A 26,589-nucleotide genomic window follows, 5' to 3' on the forward strand; every position below is an offset into this window, starting at 1 on the left:
CCTGCCATTCTTGGGATGAGAATAGAATCCGAGACTTCAACATAGGGCTCATGCCAAGGTCCCAACCAATTCTCAACCGTTTTCCGTTGCGGGGATTTGAACTCGGGTCGTTTGGATGAAAGCTAGATATCCTAACCGGACTAGACGACAACGGATTGATATTTTTTTTATATTTATCTACTTCACAATAATGGACTCTCTCTCTCAATTAACATATATACAAGCTAATTTATCACGAACGATGGAAATATTAATGAATCTTAAAGGCCATTGATTGCACATCTATCACTTGATGACAATGCTCTATAATGCACCATGACAAACTTCATTAGGTTACTAATAAAAGATTGTGGGAAATCCACACTATTGGTGAAAAGCCCAACCCCAATTAACTAATTTGGGGCCCCATTGGCAGGAACTGACCTTTTTCTTTAATAGCAGAATTTTCAATCAAGAGAATACTCTTCTCATTCAATAAAGGCCAACAAACAGTGTGGATCCGGGCAAACAGGAAGCTAGAATCATAAGTATTAATCAGATATCATATAAATGATTGGGCTCGAATCTCCAGCTTTCCTAACCAAGCTGGGAGAGAGAGAGCAAGATTAAAAAAAGCCCCATACCATCTGGAGGGAAATCGTACCTTCCTCATTGTCGACCATCCATTTAAAAAATCAAACGTATATGAACCTCAACCATTCAATCAAGCAGTAACATGCGCCCTCAATTGACATCTTAAAAAGTCGACATATGTACTACTTGCATTTGTTGGAGCATGATGTGTACCAAAAATGAAGCTTCTTGACTGCAAAACCAGTGTCTAGGGTTAGTTCAAATGTACACAGTTTGCTCCCCTGCACACGCCATGCATAATGCGAGGCACTAGAGAGCTGACAGATGGTGGGCTCATCAATCAAAGCCAACAGTTCAGATGGCTTGAAGTGGGGCATCCTATGCTGCAAGTCTACAACTACAAACCGGTTTATCTTAGTGTCTGTCCTGAGCAAGCGAACAGAACCCATTCATCTTTCCAACAACGAACTGCAGATGATGCTATATATAGAGAGAGAGAGAGATGGAATATTCTCTCAAGTCAGGCACGGACAGGTCAGGTGTTAAATTGGAGAGGAGAGCGGTAGAGAATGTGGTCGATCAAGATAAAGATAGAGAGAGAGAGGAGGCTGGGTTGCGAAAGAAGGTGAGGGGGTTCCAATCACTCTTGAGGACGTGGAGAGAGGGGATGACGTGGGTCAATCAATAAAATTAGTGGGCACTTTTGGGCATCCCCCAATTGAGGGAGAGGTGAGGTTGCTATGTGGTCCTCTCGCATTAGCTTCTGCAAATCCATGTCATCCCCCTTGCTACCCGCTTCCCACTAGCAGACATCCTGACATCACTGCATGCCTCATCATGCAGTGACTCATCATATGCCCACCCATATTTTTACTCATAATAATGCCACACAAATACACACCATTTATTGTATATATGGCTGCATGCATATGCATATGCATATAGAACCTATCTCACAAAAAGCAAGATTTCCAACAGGGAATCCACGTGGCACTACTTGGTTAAGTTTGTATAGGTTTCACTTTCTGAGACAATGCACATGACTTTCCATAAAAGTGTATCTCACCACAAATGTAATGATCCATAGGCATATTCTTTCAATTTCACCATGTGTTAAACAAGTCATAAGAGAGAGAGAGAGAGAGAGAGAAAGAGAAAAGAAAGCATGAGTCAAATACCATAAACATTTGCATTCTTCACATATCAAGGAATAGATTGCCCACAAGTCTAGGAGGTCGCCATCCCAACCTGTAATAATTTGGATTGTGCACACCCACCCAATTATGCTCACAGGCATCCCCTCTGAATGCCGGCATTGAATAGTGACATCTGTACTCATGATAATGATGCAGACATGAACATGGACAACCTGCCTGAGGTGTGCAGCACACATGTTAGAGGATATCAAGACTCACACATGATGCCTGCCTGAGCCATATAGAACATATGTTAGCACACATTAAGTCTAACATGACTCAATACATATGCACATAAACAGTTGTAAATCAACTCACATGGGCTTGTCTGCATTGCCATCTAAGTCTCCAAACCCATGTCCTAGGAAATCCTCAAACGAACACATACAAATCACAGCCTTGGGGATCCAACAGCAGTGTCAATAGGATGCATACTGAGTGCAATCAGTAAAAAAGGAGGCTCAGCACTCGGACTAAAGAAAAATCATGGAAAACATTGGAAATCAGGAATAATCAACCTGATTATTTCAGTTCCTGAATGCCCACCCATAGATCAATTGGTCCTGATCCAGCTATTTTCAACCCCATCATAGATTATTTAGGCACATTGTTAAATGATTAAATTGTTCCAACTGTCGTCTAGGAATCTCTAATGCATATTGGTGGCGAAAGAAAAACAAAAGGAGAAAGCAATCCTATCACAGGAGAAAATAACAAAAACAATAATAACATGAAAGAAATGGTTGGAGCAAAGAGCTGGAACCCAGGATTTCCCAAAAAGATACAGAGTCCAGCTCCTGAGTTGTGTTTGTAATATGCGTGTACTTAGGGAATATTCAACCGTAATATTCCTGGAAAACATGACAGTGTAGAAGCGGTACAGGAACCTATCTAAGCATTATCCTTTCTATAAACTTGTTTTAATTACAGGGCACGCTTTGGTCATTAGCAGGTTTCTACAATTCGTTTTCGGTTCTCTTTTACTTTTTGACAGGTACCAAAGAAATGGAAAAAGAAGACGGGTGCACAAGCCAATGAAACTTGTCAAAATGATCCAACTACCCAATTCACGAAAACATGCTATCTAACAAAAATATTAATGTCCATGTCACAAACTTGCACCAAATGCAACTGCCAAAAATGGACAAAAAAAATACCCCTAATGGAAACGTGTTATGTTCCAATACTTGGGAATTTCTGGAAAGGATACAGTGTCACAGATTGTATCTTTCTTGAATGTCACAGATTGTCACGGGTGATATCTCACATCACTTAGCACCAAAACGTCATGTCCTTTGAGCTCCATTGGCTGCTTGTGTTATGCCCATGTGGGCTCCAGTCGTGGTAAGAATAAAGGCGTTGTCTCCCGTGTATTTTTTTCCAAGCTACATTGACCATCACGAGGGTTGCCGAACTCCTACACATTACATCTTGAAATTTTACTTTAGCGGATGGACATTACAAGGTTGATCCTTCTCATGTTCACTCTAAGGAGGAGACTAATGATTTTTGGAAGATCTTGTTTGGCTATTTTTCCCATCCCCCAAACTAATGTCACATGTAAATTCCTGATGTAAAATAGTGGTTTTGCTGGATCCTATCCTTGTCTCAATGGCATTCCATTGGTGTTTACAGTTAAGGGAGACTATTGCAAGTACTGTGTCTGAGAGAGTAATCTGTCTGAGAGGACAATCAATTGTTACTCATCATAACGGGGGTTCCTTAATTTACAAGACTTCAGAATGAGACTAAAACGTTCAATGAGGATAATAACATAAATATCCTGAATGCTTATAGAAATACAACCACACAGTAAATGTATCACAACACCCATGAACCACTCTCAATTTGCCTACCAAATGATACAAGCAACAACTTAATAAAGTGGTTATGCATCTCATGGTAAACAAGTGTTGACTTGTTTGGTTGACGTACTCGTGTGAAGAGTACATAACAAGTAAACTAGCCTCTTGATGCAAGGTAGACCAATGATGCCATCAAGTAGCCTAATTGGTAGATAGTTTGTTGGCACAACGTTTACTCCATCAAGAAGATTAGATCCTACTATCAGAACCCTAATGTCATTTAATAGAGCCTGAAACCAAATGATTTCACGAAAGGATACTACCACGGCTCTATATTCCAGCTCTTCACAAGACTTGGATACATTTTTTTTTTTTGGGTTGTTCCAAAACTCACGTGATTTGTCCAAAAAGATGCAATATTAACAAGTAGATCTCATTGAATTTAGAATCTACACAAGCACAGAAATATGCAGTTAATGTTAGAATGTTATGAGACCACAATATCACTTCGAACATATCCATCTGAAAATAGGTCGAACAGACATAGCATGGGAAATGCCAGGCACATGAACAAAGAGACTAACCATCACCATCGTGTGAGTACTGTCTAGTTTGGCGATGATCAAATGGAATCCTGCAACTAAGCACATATGCGCATTCAAATTCAAAAGGAGCTCAAAATCACTTTCTTAAATGGTCAGTCTTCTGTCGTGTAGGAGTGTCAAATTCTTGGAATCAGTCAGCCTCGCCTTGAAAAAACATGCTGAATGTACCATTGTGGTGTAATTATAGTTCTTCAGGATTTCCTTTTAGAAGAATTCTTATAATCTAATCCTTCCAGAAAGTTTATTGGTCCAACCAGAAATACAAGTGGCCAAAGTAGGCTAGGAAGAAGATGCCAAGATACAGATAAAGATAAGGACATGGATAGTGAAAATACCTGTATACGCTCCCATAATCTAGGATACAGATTTTCAATAAATACATGCTATAGCTCATGGGGTCCGTTTTGATGTACCCATTATCACCGATAATTAACTGTTTCAATAAAATTAATCTTTATAATTAATTGTCTGATGTTTGGCTGTGTCCATCATAAAGTTATCAGAATATAGGCAGTTTTGCGAATAAATTTGCCCTTTTGAAAAACTGCTTTTACTCTATTCAAAGCAATTTTCTGAGACTCTTTAGCGAAAAATATCATCGAATATACATAATACGAGGCACATTCCAAAGAGCTAATAAAATAATATTATCCAGAATATAGGCTGTATAGTAATTTTAGATAAGAGTCAAATCGACATCAATTTAGCCGTCATCCAAACAGGCCTTAGATGTATGCATTAATTACAGCCTATATAATACATTAAACTTCATTAGTCAGTAGACTGCATATGGTCCATGCGCAGAAATCTAATGTGATGAGTGTGGAACTCTATAATAGAAAGCTCTCTCGATATCTATTAATGGGGGATGGAACAGCAGTTTAAATATCAGCTCAATTGTGTTATGGTGTTGGGAACCTAGCCAACACCTACCCATTGAGCACTATACAACCCTTAGCTATATCACATTTTAATCCAATACAAGGCTCTTCCTTCCTCAGAACTCTTATTTCTATTGCATTTTTATGTAATAAAAAGCTCTTCCCAAACCCAGCCTAAATACATGCATTTGACAATTGATACATGATTTTATATTTTATTCAGAGAATTCTCTAGTATAGTTTTAGCAATTGTATATTTACCAGTATCCTAGAAGTATCCATTATAAATATCAGTCTCATGGCATGTGAACAAAAGTACGTCAAGCATATACAGATATCTGTGCCTAGGGTGGTCCCAACAACAACAAAAGAGAATACATGAGGTCCCAAGCACAAAAACTTTTTGCCACAAAAATATTGCCAAAGTTTTACCACCCTATACATGCAATTAAATATAAATGCAATGACCTAAATAATTACAAAAATATATCAAATACATAAACAAAACCAAGCACACATAATACACAGGTCTTAACCAGGAAAAAATCTCTATTTCATTAGTTACCCACTTATTGTTGGGCCTTCCAGTTCATCAAAACAATCGCATCAATTCTATCGCAAAAATGACGGTCCAGGTTCAGGAACAAGTGTCTCGATGCATAACCAGGGCTAAAATTATCAAATCACGGTCAATATGTGTTTGTCTATCACATCCTAACTATCGATGTTGCATGTGACAAGGATCCTTATATTGACTTCCAGTTCAATGGATTGACTGGAGAAGATCAGCGAGAATGAAACATCCAATCATCTCAACAAGGAACCCTTTTGAAAGTGAGACAAACTGGGGCATTGCAGGTGTTCAAGCATTAAGGATCACAAGTCTCAATACAATAAATCAAACCAAGAAACATGATCCAAGAAACATAGATAGAAACAATGTGGAGTCAAAAGAGAGGACATATAATCAAATACAACATCGATGGTACACTAGAAAGTAAAATCATATTGCAAAAAATAATCTAATTAGTATACGGGTTGATTATGACCTTCAGAACTTTCTTTTTTTCTTCTTTTTCTTCACCTTTTTTTTTTGGTTTTTTTTTTTTTGCAAGTTGTTGGTAATGTATTTCTGACCTTCAAAACTTTACTAAAGCCCCCATCTCAATTAATGCATAAGAAACTGTTGAGCGGCACCAAGGTGGCCAGCGGAGGATGGCAACCTAGGCGGGTGCCTCAATCTTGAGGCTCCCTCATCTTGTATATATTTAAATATACATATAAATATAGGAAAAGTATACAAAGAGAATATTAACTTTTTGTACAAGAAGGTCACAATCACTTATGTCCACAATTTAAATTAGGCAGCTGTAAGCTTGTCATTGATTAGACTCAAAGTTAAAAAAAATATTCTCAAACTTTATGACATACCCCAAACCATCCAATTTGACATCTAATGACTAGGAGTGATTGTGACCTTGTAACAATGGCAAATGGTCTGATAGTATACAATCCCATAAATATACACCTAAATGTACAATATTTATACACATGATATATATCCATATATGAATATGTTTCTTTCATGTGTGTGTGCATATAAATACATCTCTGCAGATAATATATGTATTTAACAATGTGTTGGATAAGGATTTTGTCACCCTAACAATCATAACCGTCCATTATCTTTCTTTCTAATCTGAACCACCGGAGGGTGCTTGTGCACCTTTTTAGTGTCCACATCATATGGATGCTATACCATCCCATTAAAAAGTTATAATAGTAAGGCCTTCTAAGGTTTGAAACTCTAGACCTCTTGTGGGGAGGCAGCGAGGTCTGCCCCTATGAACTCCAATGCGTGTGTTTCATAGGCAAATTGTTTATTATTATATGCTAACAAGAATTATTTAATATAAAAGCTACATGGACCTTAGTACTTGAAGTAAGCCCTACCATGACATCGCAGAGTTATGTAAAAGTGTAAACATCATCGTTAAAGCCTTTTCCCAACTAATCTGGGTCGGCTATGTAAAAGTGTAAACATAGTATACAATATAACATAGTTTTTGTCATGTCATGCCATATCTATTGTTTTCAATGAAGAACTAGACACTTTAGATACTGAAGACACTAACACTCGTGGTTCTTTTTAAACATGTTTCAATGGTGGTTTGCTTCCCTCCACTCCCCCTTATCATTTACTGCAGCCTCATGGATGGAAGGAAAAAACATCCATGGGCCACTTCATACAAGGCTTCTTAGACCCAATCAGCACTCTCTTACTACCTTCACAAGAACCCACTTCAGTCTCACCTTGTTCGCCATCTTCCTCATCACCAACACGTTAACCCCATCCTTCAACTCCACCAACATTGCCTCCTTTGCTGCCAACTACTTTATGACGTCCAAATATTCATTGATATCTTTCCTAAAATCTGTCAGGACTTTCTTCATTGTGGCAACACCCCCCTAATACCGACAAGGTGGTTTTTAAGTCTATCATTACTTCGAAAACACCCTCTTATACTGACAAGGTGGTTTTTAAACCTATTAATTATCCCATATGTATTTTGGTTGCAATAGGTACAATAAGCTTTGTTTAAGTCATTTTTAAGCAAGTAAAAACATATTTTCAAGTTGGATCCCTACTCTTACATGATGCAAAAGAAATCTCAAGATATCTCAAAATATAAATGTTTGCGAAAATGGCAGAGTCGACTCAGACTCGGCCAAGTTACTAGGCCTCGGTAGGGTGTCACAACGAGTTTGTGTCAAAATCCGCAATGGGCCACCTATAGAATACTCGAGTGAGTACTGTACAAACTCACTTGAGTAATGTAGAGATTTGATGCAAGACAAGCTGCCTCTTATTTTTGAATTTTTCTTATTGAATTATAAGGATGTATATTTAGAATTTTCTAGGGTTATTTTTTTTAGGGTTCTTAAGTTTTTCTAGGATTCTAGGATTTTTATATTTTTAGGATTTTAGGAGATGTTTAGAGAAGTGGTTAGAATACTTATAGAATTACTTGTTTTAGTAGGGTAAAAAGTGTCATTACATATTTTCTTTTAGGACACAGTTGCTATGAGTTCATGTAGAAGTGAGTCCCCTCGTAAAAATCTACTTTTGAGATGGATTTCTTTACCTAATTTCGAAGGACATGTAATCTCTAACATGGAGATCATGAATATCAATAAATAAATAAAATTTGAAAATAAAAAATAATAATTCAATCAGAAAACATTTGGATCATTAGTTTCAATGATTTTTAGATGGACCACCTATTTGCATCAATCTTTAAGATGGAAGCTTTATACCTTCGGGACCGCAAATGTAGAAATGCTGTCCCCGCCGCATGAAACAAGTTTCCTTTCTTTTAAGTGAAGGAACTTATGTGGTATTTTTTATAATGTTTTAACTTAAGAGGGGGTACTTTCGGTCTTTCTTCATTACAATATCATAAAAGGGATTGAATTGTTAGGGTTTCTAAAATTTTTGGGGTGTGAACAACAGAAACAGGTTGTGAATAGTAACAAGCCCTATTTAGGGTTTTGGGGTCACTTGTTTTTAGCAAGGAAAGCCAATATCCACTCAAATCTGGCCTATTTTGATGGTTTATTGAACGGTTTTATCTATTTTTCTCTATTTTCCTGCATCAAGATCTTGAGCTAGACTCACACGATTTCTACAATAGTTAGTAGAATAGCTATAGTGCTCGCTTGAGTATTGTAAACTAAAACTGAAAACAAAAGGGAGGCAAACCCCTCAAACCAGCACACCCACCTCCCCCCCCCCCCCCCCCACCTCGAACCAACAAAACCCCACCTCTTTTCTTTCTCAAATTCAACAAAGGTCCACTAGATTTCATGGATTTTGTAGATCAAATAATTGAGTGAATTTTTTGCTAATTTTGAATTTTTTTTTATTTCTTCGAAATAGATGGTCGATCTTTAATGAAAAACAAACCCTAGGCCTAACTTTGTATTCTTGATCCAACTGTAGGCTACTTTTGTATTCTTGATCCAACCATAGGCTATTTCTTCCACACAAAAAAAAAAGGATTATATTGTTATGAATTTTGAAATTACTATTTATCTTAAATTTTCAAAGGCTTAGACCTCCTAGATCCGAAGTCAAATCACAAAATTGGTTTGGGGGTTTTTCTTGGGACTCCATAAGGAAGATTAGGCAAGGATTTGAAGCTTTGATTTGCCCCAAGCACAAAGACCAGAAAATCGGCCTCAAATTTTGGTAAAAATTAATTTTCTATTTAAATCAATAATTTAATCTTTACTATTATAATTCAATCTAGTAATGTTTGTGTTGTTACCGCAATTTCTTTCATTTTTTGTTGTATCCTGTCAAAAATATATCAGTTAGATTGTTTTTCAATTTTCTTTAACACAAAGAAACTTTATTATGGTTGTAATGTTACTAATTGTACTATTAGGTTTTTTATAATGTTATGGCTTTTAGAAAGTGATTGCTATTTTATTTTTCTCTATGATTTATTCAATACTACAAATTCAGTTTTAGATTATTTAAAATCCATTTTGAGAAAATAAATTACCCAAAGACTTCTAAAGACTCATTTTATTAATTTAAACATCATTTAAGGTCAAATTAATTAATTCTAAATTAATTTGATGGCATTTGGATTCATCTATGTTAAGGAAATAGCAAAATCACTAAAGCACTCCATCTTCTATGCGAGATTATAATCCACACCTACTTGCTCAAACTGACCCAGTAATTCCCATGACCCACAGTCCATCACATCGATTCATGATTGCGCTACCAAAGTCAGCCAATAGGTGAAGGGACACAATCCTAGTCTATGGATTACAGGTTCTACCCTAGGGACAAGTCCTAGGTCACACAGACCTGTGCACACACATAACATATATGGGGGGTCATCTCTTGTACATGTACACGCATCACCCTCGATGGTGCTTTGCTTCCCCATAGGGCTACTTGTGCACATGCCATGTGATGGTATAAAATGAGGCTTTGGCCCTCGTCCCTTCAGGCCCACCAATCACACATAAGGGTCTCACAGTCCCTTGGCTCACTACTCCAGGCAACTCTGACCTCGTCAAGAGATAACCTTACTAACCCTTCTCAGTTGTACTCTATGCTCAGGTATTTAGGATATTCATACTCAACTGGCCTAGTTCGTCAAGCCTAGTCAGTGTCTTGGCAAACAATATTGCCAACCTCGGTCCCTCCGGACCATACTCCCACTGCAATTCTTTGTTCCACTATATCAAAAATTGATTACATGCTCTCATAAGGCCTTTAATGGCCACAAAAACCCAACAAATCTCATGTAAGATGTCATAAGTGAGTTGAGGAAGGCAAGGGCTTATGCTAAAAAGGGAAGAGGGTCACAAAATTTATATACCATCATAAGCCTAATGAGACAAATGTGATCAATAGCTCATTGGGCTTCCCCTTACGAGATTTGCCACTTCATAATTGACACTATAGTCAATCATGAGGCAGCAATGAGGATAGGAGGCAGATGGTGGCATTAGGGGGGGGGTTTCTTCATCTCTTGTGAGGTGTCCAGCTGGAAGAGACATTCAATATATTATTAACAGTTAAAGATTTTGGGATAGATTCAATGAGGTTGTTCAGGCCACTACACTACTTCAATTGTGGTATTGAAGATGGTTGATGCAATTGTTAAGCCTGCCATAGGATACCTTTATGAGGCTCTAGACCAAGCAAAGAAGGTCATACACGCCAATTGCAAATTCTGAGATAAGGTCTAAGAGATCATCAATAAGAACTGGGCTAACCTAATTGCACCACCTAACCATGCAATAGGTAACTTTAAATACCAATGTCATTTTACTTATCAATATTAATTTGTGATTTGTATTGATCGATATGTTTATACTATCAATGTATTAAGGCTTCTTGCTCAACCCAGCTTATCATTATTAACCGGATCAAAGCCAACACTGAAAGGTGGCTATGTAGAACTCTAGGCTATAAATTAAAAAGATTTACTTTCTTTTCTTTTATTAATTGCTGGAAATTCTACTTACATGTGCCACAAATACAATAAATTCAGCCTACGACAATCTAGGATCATTATAAACTTCCTACCAAAATAAAAATTTTATTCAACTTAACAGAATACTGTGACTTTATGAATAAAAAAGAAGACAAAAACAACAGCAAATAAAAGCTAGATAAGTAAAGGAAGACTTACTGGCTTTTGCCTAAGGTTACCCCTCTAGGGCTTTTAGCACATCCCACACTCGATCACCTGACTAAAGACGCATTTAAATTTCGGACCATGTTGAACTCCCAAATCTGAATTTTGGAAGCAACTCTGGGACACCCTTACTAAATTTTATTTGGGGCTAGAGTGCAACTAGGGTTTCACTGAGAAGACCCTCTAAAAACTATGGCAGGCCACATAGGCAAAAACCCTAAGCCTCAGGCTGGGCGTGCCCTTCTCTTTCTCTCTTCAAGATTTGGGCGTGCCACCGTAGGCACTTAGGGAGGGTGGCGTGGCCTTATGAGTGAGAGAGAACTAGAGAGGACTCAAGAGAGAGAGATGAGAGAAAAGTTTAGAGAGAGGCGTGGAGAAGAGAGAGAGATGAGAGAGATTTAGAGAGGGGCATGGAGAAGAGAGATGAGAGAGAATTTTAGAGAGGGGCGTGGAGAAGAGAGAAAGGAGCAAGAACAGAGATGTGTAGAATGAGGGGAAGAGCCCTCCTATTTATAGACCACTTGGGCCTATGGTTTCCCAATCAAATTAGGAGTTCAATTTGATCTAGAATTCTTTAAGTGATCGGTGAGGTGAGAGAGAACTTTAATCTACACCATTCATCTCCAAAATGAGCTATCATTGATCTAGAGTGAATAGGTATGAACCTTATCGCCTGAGATTTAACCTATATCCACTTTTAATCCATCTATTACTTTGATTAGTCAAATCTCAACAATCCAAGATAAACTAGGAATGTTATTATCTAACAAGCAGATAATTAGGACCTCTAATTAAACTATGACTTGGTCAAATATTCTAGATAACAAGAAAATCACACTAAGCTAAGAGAATGTGTTTGGGAAGTAATAAGCCCCTTTGACATCTCTTCAACCTCAAAATAATCAATGAACTCATTGATTTATAACGAAAACATGATTATTATTATTTTGAAACAAAAGGCACATAAAGTGGGCGTAGTGAGCCCTAGTTGGCTCCATGGGATGCCCTAATGTGGGTCCCACACGTGTGGACCAGGGTCCTTAACCCCCCACGTGAGTCCCACACACAATTTCACAAATTACAGAAATACCCTTTTAGGGTTTTTCGACATTTAAAATTCGTTTTTAAAATTCTAAAAATTCCCAAAAATTCATAAAAACATATTTTAAGTTGAAAATAATATTTTTGGAGTTTCATAAAAATATAAAACACATATAAATACAGCTTAAAAGTGGACAGGTACCTAATGGGTAAAAAACAAGTGACTATCAAGGCACTCCACCTCTGCCAGAATCTATGATCCACTATGTCTTACCAAACTAACCCAATGGGACCCATTACGCACAGTCAAGTGCGAGACTTATGATTGGTCATCAAAGTTAGCCATAAACAGTGGAAACACAGCCCCAGTATACTGACTACAAATTCCCCTCCTAAGAGCAAGTCAAATCCACTCATAGTGTAAGAGGGTGTTCTCTCTATGCACACGTACACATCTCCCTCTACATAGGGTTGCTCCCCAAAAATGAGGTTGTCATATGTACATGCCGTGCAGAAGTTTGTTGAGGATTTGGTCATCGCTCACATAGGTCATTCCTCTGCCCACAGGAGACAACACAACTCTCCTAGCCTAACAAACAATGTCCCTGGGCATCTCCCTCGACGGTTATATCATATGCCCAGGGTAAGGGTTTTGGACATGACCCGGCCATAGACTGCCCAACCCTAGGTCAGTCAGCCACAATACACTCCCATTGAAGTGCACAAATCACTATAAAAACAAACACCTGAGATCATGGAGGGTTGAAATAATATATCAAAAAAATGGAACCTAACAAGAAGACCCAAATTCTAGCCATGAGAGAGGTAAAATCTTGTAAAAAATTTTAAGTTGGGAAATACTGATGTCGTTTAGTTTGTACATCATCATCATCATCTAAGCCTTATCCCAACTATTTGGCTCGGCTATATGAATCCTATCTCGCCATTCTGCTCATAGGTTCAGGATTCATAACAATATTTGACAAAGTTTTATACTGGCTTCCCTACCTAACACAACCGTCCTCCTTTACTCGGGCTTGGGACCGGTTTGGGGATAGTCAAAGCAGAGTTATGTAATGTTGTTTAGTTTGTTCTAATATGTAAATTGAGAATGCGGAATTTGTTTTTTTAGCTTCCTCTCTATTGATGCTCAAGGTTATGTTGGAAGCAATATGACTAGAAAGACTTGAGGACAATTGGATTCAAGTTTTTTTTGGGTAAGAATTGGATTCAAGTTAGCTTTCAAACTTCACAGGTCATATTCCCTAACATAAGTAGTATGTTTTAATGTACTTGTAAATTCTAATTGACTAATTTTTCTTATTTCCTTTCAGTAATATGTGGCACTTAATACTTCCCACCTAAAAAAGAATGCAATCAAAGTCCTGAGTCAAACTTGTTCTACCATAGGGTGTAAGAGAAACTAGAGTACACTCTAGTGGATCCATGCTCCAATGAGGAAAAAGCTCAATGCACTGAGGTGCATTATAATCTGAACTTGAGCAAGAGGCAGCTAAGGAGGAAGGTCAGTGCTTACAATCCAATTAACCTCCACTACAACTTTAATGAGGATCCATCAGATGAATGGCTAGTGGAACAAGAGGAACCAACCATCAACAAGAGGCTCTTTGGAGAAGAGGTAGCAAACGAGCCAAACGACCAAGAAGAGGAGGGGAATAACTAGGAGGTCTGTAGGAGCCACAAGTAGAGGGAGTTGTAGGGCAAGATGGTGCAAGCTCCACTACAGAGGAGGCCCGAGGTAGTGGGTTATAGAGACAAGGCATTGGACAGCAGAGCCTAGGTGGTGATCAGAGTAGCCAACAACACAACCACGGTGCTAAGCAAAAGAGCCTAGGTGGGTGAGACATAGGATCCCCCTATGAGCTTATATTTCAGAGACATTGTGTAAAAGGAATCTACTATTCGTTAATCTTCAGTGTAAAATTAATGGGCATGTTTTGTCAAAATTAATGGGCATGTTTCCATTATTCTTCTAATTTTCTTGATTCCATAATTTTTCAATTATTTATATTTTCCGATTTTTGGATTTTTCCACTTTTTTTTATTTTCCCAAGCCCTTTGTGGATTCAAACAGGTCTACTCAGACTCTCCCAAATCACTCGGAAAGGGCAAGGGCCGAGTCTTGAGCTGAAGCCAAGTTTCTGATATTGTCTCGAATACAAAGAATTTTCTCCCAAATAACTAACATTTCTTGTTGATCTTTGATCCTCAATATTTTGGATCATTCTTGAGCTTTCGATTATCCAAAATCTCCTCTTCCAAACTCTGTTGACCTTGCAAGGAAAATAACATCCAAAAACAACTCAATTGAATTATCATCCTTTGTAATACAATAGTTCCCACTCTAAAAAAAATTAATTATTTTTATTCCACAAGGTTTTAGGTTTAAAAGAAGGTGGGGGGAAGGAATGAAACACCCCCACCCCTTGAAACCTATAGGCCGCCCAATGCTACACGAGGCACCTATAACCACACCTTGCCTCGAGGCACCAGCTAGATTTCTGAGATCGGCGCTTTTAACTCACTAATGTTGAAATTTAGAAGTGTCCTATACAGAATCCAAATGTAATTTCCACATGATAACCATGTCAATATGACAAAAAAAGTACGTCCAACTTAGAATTAAGTCAATTAATGGTCGGGCACAAGCACGTCAAGCATGGTTCTAGAGTTTCGACCTAAATATGAATAAGAATTGACATATATCAAGTTAAAGAATCATAGTTCATGCAACATATCTATTTGGTATTGTGATGTCTTGCCTTGTGATCACAAGATTGTCACTGCAAGATCCAACAATGGAACAATCAAGTGATAAGACGCTTTTCATACCTAATACTTGGGTAGTGATGCTGCTCTCAAAACTATTGCATCCATGGCACTCCCTAGGAGTCCGCTAATAGAAAATTTCCTTTACAGCTGCTCCTCTCCTGCTCCCACAACCTTCACTGGGCATTTCTCATAACTAATGATGATTAAATGAAGAACTGAAGATACCTTTAATGATCATTTTTCAATCAAGTATACAGATTGTGAAGCTGACAAAACCAAGGGCATTATGATGATTTTTCAATCAACTACACATGTTGTGAAGGACATAATGAAAGAAAATTGTTGACAAGTTCAACTATGCATGCAATTAGTTTTTCAATAATTAAATGTGCATTTAATCTTCTCTCTCAAAAACTAACATGTGTCAATAATTATAATTAAACAGACCCAAAACATGAAAAGTTAAGAGTCATTGCTGGAAACACTTTAGTATGGGAGTACTATTGGAGGCCGATAGTATCTCATCATTGAACTGATATTATTACATAACTCTGCCTTGACTGTCCCCAAGCCGGTCCCAAGCATGGGTAAAGGAGCGGGGTTGTGTTAGATAGGGTAGTCAGCATAAAATTTTATCAAGTCTTGTCATGAATCCTAAACCTATGAGCAGAATGGCGGAACGGGATTCATGCAGCCAACCCAAATAGTTGGGGTAGGGCTCAGATGATGATTATTGAACTAATATTACTTATGGCCTGAATCATTCTTTTGTTCCCTAAAGGCTAACCTGCAAATATCTTCAATAAGGCTGTACGAAATGATCAAACAAGTTATACTACAAGCAAGCTTTTTACAACTCTTACTAGACAAGCTCAAGACTCTCAACACTAAGGGAGCATAATCCACCTTTGTGCATTTCGTATCCCCACGAGTAATGCATAATTCAATTATGCATGATACCTTGTCCAGTCTTTTGTCCAATCTCAACTCTGTCCACTTCCTAGATAAATGATTTAATGGCATGGCATACAACAAGGCAACAAATGGAGGAGACTATGCAATATCAAACGCTTACATAGTGATAATGGAGATGGTCCATTTTCATGCCGTAATTTGCTTATCTTTGTAGCCATGGCATTGGAGTTATCACCAAATCTAATGTCCCAAGAGGATGGCCATGGTAAACATTGCACTAGCAACAAGACATCTTGTTCAGCATTTTCACCAGAATGAAACATGCAGTTCACAAGCAATTTCTACTTTGGTACGTGCAGCAGTGCCAACAGGCCACATCCACTAGCACCCATTATAACAAGAAATCAAAAAATCCTGGGATAAACAGAACTTTTCTGGTCCAGTGGTAGCCATTATGACAAGAAATCAGTAAATCCTGGGATAAACAGAACAACTTCCCTGATTCTGATTTTAGATTTTAAAGCCCAAGAAAACTAGGAGAGATTGCAATTAATCATAGTTTATTATTGTTTTTTTCATGAAACTTGGCCATTAACAGGTTACTCATTTTTAACTTTGATTTCATTTTGGGAAAAAAGAAAAAAAACTAAGAACCATATTACAACCACTGAACTTTCTAACAAATGCCCCAGATTGCGAACCTATCTCCAAAAAAATGCAACAATGTTTTAAATGAAAGGAGTGGCCATGTAGAATTCCAGGCTATAAATTCAAAAAATTCCTTTCTTTTCTTTATTAATTGCTGGAAATTCTACTTATATATGCCACAATACAATAAAAAATAAACCTACTACAATCTAGGATCTTTAAATCTCACTGCAAAAAATAAATTTTAGTCAAATTGAATATAAACTAACAATTTTTGGAAGCAAAAATAATAGAACAGCAAAAATAAATTAAAAGACTGAGGAAATACTTACTGAACTTTTGCATAGGGTTACCCCCTTAGGGCTTAGCATACCCCACACCAATCATCTGAACGATGGCCCACTTGATTCTAGATCCTGCTGAATCCTCCAATTTGAAAAACTAGGGAGCACCTCTACACCACCCTTATCAGAAGTTTATGGAGGCTGACAACAAAGGGTCACATGTAGAGTTTCACAAATAACTTTTTTTTTTATCTTGAGGCATGCCACAAGATGGCACCTCCCCTATCTCTAACTAGGGCTAGGCGTGCTCTATACCTCTCTTGGTAGGAACATACCACCCCAGACACTTATCGGGGGTGGCATGCCACCTAGAGAGAGAAAAGGACTAGAGAGAGAGAGATGGCGAGAGAATGGTGTGGAAAGGAGAAAGAGGAGAGAATTGATGTGTAGAGAATGAAGGGGTTCCCTCCCTCTATATAAGCATCTAGGCCCCAGGGTGATGTCATCAAATCTGGATTCAACAATATCCAAAATTATAGAGGTCATCTATGACATGAGAGACGATTTACTCTGAGCCATTCATCTCTAAGATCAACCATCATGATTGAATATCTAAGAACATTATCCCATGAGATTTGAACCATATCTAGACTTTGACCAGTCAATTCTATATCTTTAGAATTATCTAGAATTCCTTCTCACACAAAGGAATAATAAGGAATTAAAAATAATACTAAATTTTTGGTCAAAGATAATTTAGATCCCACAAAATCTCACAAAACATTTTTTAAATAAATATTTTCAACTAAATAGGATATTTTTCAAAAACAACAAAAAATAAAATCCCTAAAAAAGAAAAAAAATGGGGCATCCCACTAAGTGGGCATGTGGCCCATGTGGGCCCCATGTGACACCCATATGGCTCCCACATGTGGGGGGAGCTCAGCCCTTACCACCACCCATGTGGGTCCCACCTATATTAAAACCAATTTGTAAAATACTCTTCTCATTTTTTGAAATTATAGAAACACCCTTTTAGGATTTTTTATGCATTTAGAAACAGTTTTAAATTTTTAAAAAAGATCTATAAATCACATAAACATAAAATAAGTTGAAAACAATATTTTTGGAGTTCTACAACAAAAAACTAAAACACACAAAAATACTACTTACAAGTGGATTGGTACCAAATAGGTAAAAAACAAAAGATTGTCAAGGCACTCCACCGGTGTCAGGAACTATGATCCACTATTGTCTTCTCAAACCAACCCAACGACACCCATGACCCATAGTCAAGTGAAGGAGCTCATGATTGGCCGCTCAAAGCTGGCCAATAAACATGGAACCATAGTCCTACTATGCGAATTACATTTTCCCCTCTTAAGAGCAAGTCAAAATGCACATATCACTATAGTGCAAGGGGGCTCTCTCTATGTACATATACACATGTCCCTCTATATAGGGCTGCTTCCTAAAATGCGGTTATCATGTGCATATGGCGTGCAGAAGTTTTATTGAAGAATTGGCCCTCGCTCTCACAAACTTACATTCGTACACAAGAGACAACACAGCTCTCCTGGCCTACAAACAACATTCATGGGCATCTCTCCAACCTCAACAATGAACGATCCTCTATAAACCCTCATCGGTAGTGCCACATGCGGGTAAGGGTCTCAAAATGACCCAGGCCACAAACTGCCCAACAATAGGTCAGTCAACAATAGTACTCCCACTAAAGTGTATAATCCAATATAGTTTATTTTATTTACATGCTCTCATAGCTTCTAAAAGCCACAAATCCCAACACTAAACCCTCAAATTAAATTTTGTACTCAATTTTTCAATTCAAATATAGATGCCAATTTATAGGATTGTTCTCTTAGCCAAAGGGTCAACATTTCAAATTAGAGAAAAAGAAAAATCACCCTTCTGAAGTGATGCAAATGCACATGTATAAAGACAATATGTTTGTGTGAATAAATCGTATGTGTGCTCCTTTCATTAAATTGAGTACAACAAAAGGATTTTCCTACTATTATATTTCATTTCGCCCTCTTCCTCCACATATTAAATATAATTATAACTTACACATGCCTGCCCAATAATTTCCAGTCCTTCACATAATCAACAATTCCTTATGTAATTATCCTTTTCTTATCTTGACAATTCCTTACGTAATTATCTTTTTCTTATCTTGAGATAGCAAAGTAAAATTGTATTAGGAAAGGACCGTAAGCATCAAGTCAAGCTGTAACCTAATGGTACAAACAGTTCTTTAAAACTTGGACTTGGATCAAGACTTGATAGGGTCTCGAGGCCAAATCAGGCAAGCCCATTCAATCAACTATTTAAGACTCTGCCAAGTTTATGGTGAAAAGCAGTGTTAAACGTGTTGGCTATGTGACTTTTCAAGGCCTTAAAGCCAAGAGTCTTACGCTCAGTGGGAGTTAGAGAGAGACTGAATCTAGGTGCTAGGCACACTGAAGCCCATTTTCATGTACCCCGAGTATTTGAGGCATTGAGGGTATACGTTTTGAGAGTGTGAACTCGGGAAGGTGTGAGGGTAACCTCCCAGTCAGGACTATATTGATTAGAATGTCTCATAGTTGATGTGATAAGTCAGGGCTTGGAGAATCTAATTGAGAATAATAGAACCCGAGTATTTAAAAGAGTCTTTGCCCTGTATGGAATGGTTGGCTCATGGGATGTGTACCTACAGTCGTATGAGAAAGCCACTCTTTTATATTATTATCCGACTTAGAAGTGCTAATGCACATGTGCTTTGAGAGGACCCCTGTATTTGAATAGAAACATGTCCCATAGGGGTGCACCAGTAATCCATTGAACCCCCGATGACGGGAAGCTCTGACTCAACGACTTTGATATGACCAATTATGTATCCCTGCCATAGACTATGGAGCATACGTCCATTGGGTCGGCTTGAGACACCGGTGGAACGTCATTCAAGTTAACCCAATGGAAGACTATGACTAGTGTTATAAGTCTAGAGATCTCATTTATCTTTGGCCCAAATTAATCTAAAATTGATGAGAAAATATTTTATATTGATGAAAAATTATGTAATAGTGTTGAAAAATCATTTACAGAATTTTTGGGATTTTTTGAGAATTTTTCAGATTTTTTAAACAATAAAAAAGGTGATTTTCAAGTTTGTTTGACATAAATACCAAACAACGACATCTTATGGGGATGCCACATGGATCCCAAGTGGCCATAGGGATGCCTCGTGGCACCCCCACCTCCCCACTCGTGGATGACAACATGCTGACATCATATCCATGTGGGGACCTATTTGTCAATAATTCTTTTGTTGGTATTATGTTATAACATGTTATTTAAAGTGTTATCTATTTTTATGACTTAAGTTTGATTTAAATCAGATGTTTTTTTTTTGCTCATATGTGCCATTTTTGGCATGTGTGAAGTCATGGGATTTTGAAAATTAATTTGATTCATATTATTATCCGCATATGATTTTGTAGCATGTGGATATATCTTATGTGGTACCACCTTATGGGCTTGACCCATGTGAAACTTTAGTGTTTTGTGGTGTCATTAGATATTTTATTCACATGTGTGGATGTCCCATATTACCTTTATGTCCAAGTCCTTGTCTTTTATTGACTCTCACAAATTATTCAAAAACCATGGGCATAAGTGTAAACATGAATTTGGACTTAATGGAAAATAAAACATGGAGCTAAAGGCTTCAAGGTAAAATGACTATAAACCTAGGTTTTAAAGAGTGAAGGATGTCAAAAACTCATCCATTGATCTTGGTGATAAGATATGGATGACTGGCTTGGATAAAAGCCTCTCATGTGCCATTGATCTATGGCATCAAGGATCCAGATCAAATTCATCTTTATGAGCTAAGTATAAAAGTAACTTATGGGATCAATTATAACCCTAACTTGAGTATTCTCTTCAAAGAAAGAGAGAGAGCCCCTTTGACAAAAATGTGGCCACCCATGAGACTATCTTCTTCCTTGAGCTTTCATTTGAAACCATTCCATGGAGTAGTCCCTCATTTATGTGATCAAACTCATACTATTGCTTCATAAAGGTATTGATTTTTCTTCTTATATTTTTAATTCCTACCTCATTTCCATTATCAAAGCTTGTTGTAATTCTTAATTTACAGTAGATTTCTTCATTTTTGGTCATGAAAACTTAATATTTGAAGAGTCTCAAAGCAATAGTGTAGTCCATACACATAGTATGTGTAGATTAGCTTGCTTACTCTATAATATTGAGTAGTTTCAACTTGATTTTCTTGATCTTATTTTTCTTGAATTTTTACTGAGAATATACAACTGATGAGAGGTTTATTTCATTATATTTGAGCATATGAAATAGTCCCTTGAGTTCTTTTTTGAATGTTGAAAAGTTCGTGTGGTCCCTTGTGAACCACATGGTGTAGTTTCACCATAACTTCCTTATTTTGTGTAGTATCTCTCTCGAACTTTGAAGGGTTATTTTGATACATGTCTCTCTCATGATTTGATCCCTATTAAGTGAAATATAAGTGATCACTTGCTTCTCATTGGATTGATCTCCTTGAGTTATTATTTTCACCTGTACCTTAGATAATGGGACAAAATTAAGTCCTCAAAAGGACCTTTCATGGCCCGGGCATAAAGGGTTCGAACTATGGTTTCCCCATGTATGTTTGCATGTTAATTTGATGTATTTACAGTTATTAAATGGATTCATAATTGGTTAAATTGAGTATGTTATATGAATATTGAGATCGTTCTTTAATCTTACGAAATGAGCTTTAATGCTATGCATTATTATTTATGAGAATTGAAATCTTATTGGATTATTATGATCAAGTGTATGATGTGTATGAGACATTGTGATACATGATGTGGATGAAGAATGAAGATGGAATTATCATATAATTTTGATCTAATGAGGAATTGCGAGTGCAAGTCATGCAATATGTTGTAGAGATGTACATTGTTAATATTTGAATATTGTATTGAGTTTGATTATATTTTTGAGTAAGGGATTTGTAAAGGACCTATTAGGGTTGAATTTTATTATTCAAATGTGTATAAACCATGTTTGTAGGGTGGAATATATGTATTATAGTTTTGTATTGAGATATTCATGCATTTAAACCCTTGAGTTTTTATACAATGGAAAAATTTAAAAGATTGCATTTCTAGCCCATTGGTCTTATACCACCAACAACACGACACTCCAAACATGAGCTACGTGCGCGTGTCGACACCAACACATGTTGACATAGGTTGACACTCACATGTTAAAAAGATTGATGAGATCCACCACGATCTAAGTATGGTAGGCTTGAACACACAAGGGAGTAGCAAAGCCTACCACTCAGCCACTTAAGCTTAAATGTAGTAATCAAAGAAATTAGATTTTATGGGAATATTATGAAGAGCTAACAAAAGAAATTATATATAAAAAGATAAAAAGTTAAGTGGAGCACATTAAAGAGTTTAAACCTAGGACCTAATGCATGGAAGTGCTACAACTACCATTCCACCGCTTAGTTTTATGTGCGCTTATAAAAAAAATTATAATATACATATATACATTCACTCATTGTTTTATTCAAAATAATTTCGTACGAATGTATCTTGTTGTACTAGCTTTTTAGGTCAGAGTACTAGATTCTTTAGATACGTACTAGACAAGAAACTCATGTCAGTATGTATGTAACGCTGGTGAAAAGGCACTATAAGTTCTGAAAAGTGGCAGAATCAGATGTGTATTGTGATATTTCCACAGGAGCCATCAGGATCCAAAGCGAGTCAGTACACGCGAGTCCACTGAGAGTAAGTCTTTAAACATTGGAACATACAAACTAAGGCATATAGTTATTGGGGAGAGAGAGAGAGAGAGAGAGAGAGAGAGAGAGAGAGAGATGATATGGCTGAGAGTAAAGGTCTCAGCCATCTTATCAAGAAATTTTAGCACATGTTGGAAATCATACCACCACCTGTGTTCAATTCTTGGATCTCCTCCATGAAGTCAGCCAACCTCCAAGAGAGCATGTCATCACCTTTGGCGATTTAATCATATTTAGTGAATCAATTTCCACAATTACAAAACCCAATACATAGTGATATGACTCCTTCAGACCAGCAATAAGTACAAGTGCCTCAGCTGCGGTCACATCCTCTATACCAGAGGGTCGACAAAGCCAACAGAGTGGTATCTAACTGATCCCTGAACATTCCCCCGAGTCCCTGATGGACCAGGGTTGCCCAAAGAACTCCCATCAAAGTTCAGCATAGAGGCATGGATGTGGCACCCAGATAGTGATCACAACCCTTCAATTCCAGATTAGACCCTACATTTAGAAACCTCGAAATTCCTTGTTGGGTCAGGCCCAAGACACAATGGGTGTCTCTAATTTGATTACACATTTGGGAGGCATGTGAATGTATACCTTCAAAGACTCATGTCTTTTTCCAACTAATACAGCAATCGAACAATTGAGAAACATCATCCTTCATTTTTGGAGGAAACATGAGGAGCTCCAGTCACTAACTAGTTCTGCCACTATGGAGAGATGCAACCACTCAAAAAGCCCCCAAAGGCATCTCCAAATGTCTCTAGTGCAACCACAAGGGATGAAGAGGGGTTCAAAGTTTCCTCTGCATCACGACACATGAAAATGTTGGAACATTAGAAGTCTCTATGCTGAAGACAATTATCTATGAGAATCTTATTAATTTTCACATGCCATCCAAAGCACAACACTTTGGGAGGAAATAGGGTGTAGCAAACCAGCCAACCACCCCGGTGAGGAGATGGGAGGTGGTATTGAAGAGAATACTTTGGCGACAAATCCAACAGAGAATCTCCCACAAGCCTCATGTCGCTGTGGGTCCCACCCATCTGTTGCTTGGGAATGAACTTGACTCAAGAGAAGCCACAAACCTCCTCTCTATAGTCTTCATCTAAGTGTTCAAAATGTTGGGCATCACACCACCCAGTCTCTCTCTCTCTCTCTCTCTCTCTCTCTCTGTCTCTCTCTCTCTCTCTCTCTCTCTATATATATATATATATATATATATATATATATATATATCTATGAAGCAATAACAAGAATATTTCTAGTAGAACATCTTTCACAATATCTGGAGAGATGGTTCACTAATAGACCGAAGGATAAGAATTCGAGTCATTCACAGACAGATCATGAATGTTTAGATTCCATATTATGCAAGGAGACATTGCTTTTGCTCATTCTAATTGAGGGGTCATATAAAACCTGTCTATTTTCACCATCTTATACATAGTTAGTGCATTCGTCATAGTTAGCAGCTCCGCATCGAAGTCATCATGAATATCGATATCATCACTATCATCAATACTATTACTATCATCAAAGATCGACACTGACTCTATCATCAATAAGATAGCCTTTAGGCTTGTCATCCAAGAACTTGTTCAATGCTGTAATGGAAGGAACGTAGGAGGTTACAAGCAAAAAGACAAGTTCTCACGTTTATGACCATGTCTCATGAAACATGGAAATCAAGATGGCACACGTTCAAATCATAGATCTTCTTAGATGGATGCATAGACATCCAGTCGTTAGTCTATTGTATAGAAAATATAGAAGTATGAAGTGTGTCATTCATATTCTGTGAACACTGTTGAGGAGCTTTCTTCTCGATAATGATAACAAAGTAGAGAATCTCTCAAGAGCTCAATATCCAAAACATGCAACTACAGAGAAAACGCATGTGCAAACTTGCATAAAAATGTTGTGCCTTTTTCTGCTTAAAAGTGCCAAGACAGTAGAATGTACAATCGATATAGCATTATTCCTTGTCAAAGGATCAGGACCTTTCATTTGAATTCTCCTCTCTAGGGTTCCAGAACTTTGAGAAAAGCTCAAGCCATCATATTAAAAAACCTAAATTTTAAAATTAAGCATGCACACTTGTGAAGGCTCATGCGAAAGACAGGAGCTCAAAGATTTTCTACAAATCTCAGAAGCCTCTGAAACAATCACATCCAAAAATCACCCGAAGAAAACCGTTAATACTGTGAAAAAGAAGAACAAGCATGTTGAGGAACATTCGGATAGAAAGGAGGGTTCAGTAATGTTTCGGCATTGGTTCAACAGTTTAAATCCTCTGAGAAAGCTCCAACTTCTAAAAGTGCAATCAACACCATTACTGACCCAAACAAATAGAACCAAGTAACACCATTTGACTGATAAATTCATCCAAGAAATACGTGCAATACTCCACAAAAAATTATTGTTACCTTTTGAGCGACGAAACTAAATTCTCAATTCAACGAGTTTCACGACAGTGACATGGCGCGTGGAAGAAATATGAAATCCCCTGTCACCTCTGCATCACTGCACAAACGAATCACCACTAGTCCACTACACAAGTGAATCGGTGAATGGAAAAAGCATATTTAGAAACTCTTTAATCATAAATCTCTCTCTCTCTCTCTCTCTCTCTCTCTCTCTCTCTCTCTCTCTCTCTCTGGCTGAAAGACTGATTTGACAGACTTGGAGCGCGACAACGAAACAAATACCGAAAATTTAATGGACATGAAAAGGTCGTCCCACGGGCAGCAAATAAGTGGTCAAGGGGAATTTTTTAGTTTGTTGAAAATAAACATTTTGCTCTTGTGAGAAGTCCATCAAATGAACGACGGTTTCGAGCTAATCTTTGATAAATTTACGTCCCAAAAAGTTATGAGTTCATGGATGCCGAAATTTTTTTTTTTATTTTTTTTTTTATAAATTACCCTACTTCATATCTTGAGAATTGAGGGCTAACAACTTATTATTCTAGACATCAACTTTTGACCTTTGGTTCGTTTTTTTTTTTTTTCACAAACATCAACATTAAAATTTAGACCTTCAAGGCCGAAGTTGATGTTTGAGTCTTTTTATTAGTTTTGGACGTAAAATCAAACTTTTCATTTTGGCAGGATTAGGGGGGGATTTCTTAAATAACGTTAATTTAGAGGGAGAGTAGCATAAATTTTTCCTTTTTGTAAACTAATTTCATATAAATAATCAATAAACATGACTTGTAGTTTTTTTAATCATATGTAGATTTTAAACTGCAATGAATAAATATTCACTCGTTACTAACGAATAAATATATTAGATTTCTAGCCTAATTTAAAGTATACTTGATTTAATCAAATGAAATAGATGATTTATATTAAAAATAAAATTTTACCCATATTTTTAGGCCAATCCTCAATCCTAGCGTTCAGTGAATCAACGCCTCCTATCCTTGACAAAGTTTCTGCAAATAACCCCAATCACCCTTATTTTTATGTGTCAACTACCCTTTATTTATGTGTCGATTTGGGACTTAGGATATCATAGTAAATTCGAATTTCAAATATCCCAAATCCTATTATTTTTATTTTTATTTTGTGAAGATCAAGTTTATTGTTGAGTCAAGAAGACAAGCTTAAGGATCAAATTTCATTACTTGCAAAGATACAACCGACCTCCTTTACTGGGCGTGGGACGAGTTAAAGAAAAGTTTGAAAACTTCCACAGAAATCATAATTTTTCAATGTCAGTAAAAAAAAAACATGGAAATAAATCGTAAGGTCTCA

General features: G+C 37.2%; 1 long non-coding RNA gene across 9 annotated transcripts; it reads right to left on the reverse strand.

The window, feature by feature from the left end:
* Positions 1–1,546: 1,546 nt before the first annotated feature.
* LOC110006663 (uncharacterized) lies at positions 1,547–25,737 on the reverse strand. Of its 9 annotated transcripts, none has more exons than XR_016048263.1 (4): positions 25,258–25,737; positions 15,185–15,300; positions 2,088–2,167; positions 1,547–2,001 (listed from the first exon to the last, which is right to left on the reverse strand). It is a non-coding gene; the product is annotated as an uncharacterized LOC110006663 (long non-coding RNA). The 9 variants fall into 9 exon arrangements; XR_016048242.1 differs by lacking the exon at positions 15,185–15,300 and adding an exon at positions 2,980–4,612 and having other exon boundaries at positions 2,088–2,242; positions 25,258–25,735; XR_016048257.1 differs by having other exon boundaries at positions 2,088–2,203; positions 15,185–15,317; positions 25,258–25,731.
* Positions 25,738–26,589: the final 852 nt, after the last annotated feature.

Source organism: Amborella trichopoda, chromosome 2 (genome assembly GCF_054954075.1).
Source record: "Amborella trichopoda isolate Santa Cruz 75 chromosome 2, AtrichopodaSantaCruz75HAP2 v2.0, whole genome shotgun sequence".
NCBI classification, from domain to species: Eukaryota; Viridiplantae; Streptophyta; class Magnoliopsida; order Amborellales; family Amborellaceae; genus Amborella; species Amborella trichopoda.